We start from the raw sequence: 2,145 nt of genomic DNA, 5'->3' as shown, positions 1-2,145 counted from the left end.
AGAGAACAGTTCACCAAAATGTTTCTTTACTGGAGGATGTGTATTTTGTTCAGCATTGACACCAGCTCTTAATAAACTGAACTTATTTATTTTCAAAGTTGAAAGTCATATTTTTGTACATGTAACATTCTTCTGAAATATTCTTTGTTTTATTACCATATATAGATCATCTTAATTGCCAGTTATGTTAAGGTCCAACCACCCCCACACACACCCCGCACCCCCACCCCACCACACACACAGAGAGAGAGAAGTCCAGCATCCTCGATAACTTTCTACGACACTAGCATAGTGAGCATCACTACCCTAAACCGAGGGCCATGCTGCTCCTAGGCAGCACTTGCTATAAATGGCAAATCTGGCAATTCCACACTGCTTCCCATTAGCCATCAACTGTTGCTAACTCCAGGAAAGCAAGCTTGGCAATTCCTCTTCTTTTGCCATGTATTACAGTGCTTTAATGCAGAGTGCATAAATAGTGCATGAAATCATAAGTAAGTTTTAAGCCTTCTCATCTACCATATTTTGTTGGTTCCTTACTTCAAAAGTGCTGATGGCCTTGCATCAGTCTTGCTTATTTGGTTCAAATTCTTCCTGATACGTATAGAGGTTTAGCTCCAGATCTTTGCACTTTGGTGATAGCTCATACCTTGGTAAAAGACACACTGAATCGCCTTTTGATGAGTTCAGTTCAGGATAAAAACTGGTTTAGCCTTAGCTCTATAATCTCACAACTTGCTGTTCTCAGTTAATTCCTGCACCAAGCAACATCTTATTTTAGCAGTTGCTTTTTTTTTTTTCCTTTCTTTTTTTCTTTAATTTATTTTCATTTTGCTGGGAGACTACACGTAAAAGTACAGTAATAACCAAATCAAAATAAAAATAATGAATGTATTTACTATGATAACTTACAAAAGGCCTTTGATGGGTGCCTTTTGTGTCAGCAGTTTCACAAAGTTGCCAGCAAGCTTTATAGCCATCAGACAAAAATGTGATGTTTCATATCTGTGCTGCAGTATCTAGCCACCCAAGCATTTGATGTTTTAACTGATTTAGTAACTCTATCTCAAATTAGCAACATCTGACACAACTGTGTGAAGAAAAAAAAAAAAAAAAAGGCTGTGCTAATAAGGATTAAAACAAAAAACATAGGACCCCGTCAACAGGAAAGGCAGATTTTCATTGTGCAAGTTAACTTTAGGCTTTGTAATTTTGCAGAATTGTAAAAGCCACAATAAAACATACTGTGGTACTTTTATCATTAGAGAAATATCAGTGAATCAAACAAATACAAAGCAGATGAATTTACTGTGAAAACAATGATGTCCACTATATAATCCAACATTTAAGCTAAACTTTCTCAGCTTTAATGTTTGTCCACTGGCTGCAGTACAAATATAACCATACTAACACCTAATAGGCTTTATTCTGGAGTGACTTCTTGGACTGTGACTACTTTGTTGTTACATTTTGTAGAATAGTTATTTAAAGACAATAACAAGAATTGTTAATACAGTATCTGTAAAATTGGGTTGTTTAAAATATTTCACTCTCCTACAAAGTAACAAAGCAATTTAAGCAGTTTTTCATTATTATTTAGACCATGTTTAACCCATTTCACAGTCCCAAAACAGAAGATGATTCTGGTGAGTTCTTCCAATCATCTATGCTGCTTCAGCTAGTGCCACTTTATAACCTACATCCAGTTTCTGTGTTGGGTCATGTTAAGCCTTTACTTTGAAGTCAGTGCTCCTTTTTCATTTATGAACTGCATTCATAGTATACCCAGAGTGAAAAAAGCTGGTCCTGAGTACAGGAGAATTTTTGAAATTTGTGTTCAACTTCACCAAGCACATGTGATTTTTTTTTTTTCCCCCCTTAGAAAAAACAGTGTTTAATGCAGGGGCATAGAACATTTTATCTTATACTTTATCATATAAAGTGCCATTTCTGAGTGTCCTTCCTTCAGAAGTGAGCATTCACTGGATAAAACATACTAATGAATCAAATACAACATGCCTACATAGCTAAGGTTTTTGTGTGTCTGTCCAGTTTAACTGTCACACCCAAAAAATATCATGCTGCCAACTGGACAAGATCTGAATATACTCATGCTCTCTCCCACCACAGATCATTCCATATGTA

Source organism: Fulmarus glacialis, unplaced genomic scaffold (genome assembly GCF_000690835.1).
Source record: "Fulmarus glacialis isolate BGI_N327 unplaced genomic scaffold, ASM69083v1 scaffold37448, whole genome shotgun sequence".
NCBI classification, from domain to species: Eukaryota; Metazoa; Chordata; class Aves; order Procellariiformes; family Procellariidae; genus Fulmarus; species Fulmarus glacialis.
The sequence above is the reverse complement of the archived record's forward strand: the minus strand, read 5'-3'. Positions refer to the sequence as shown.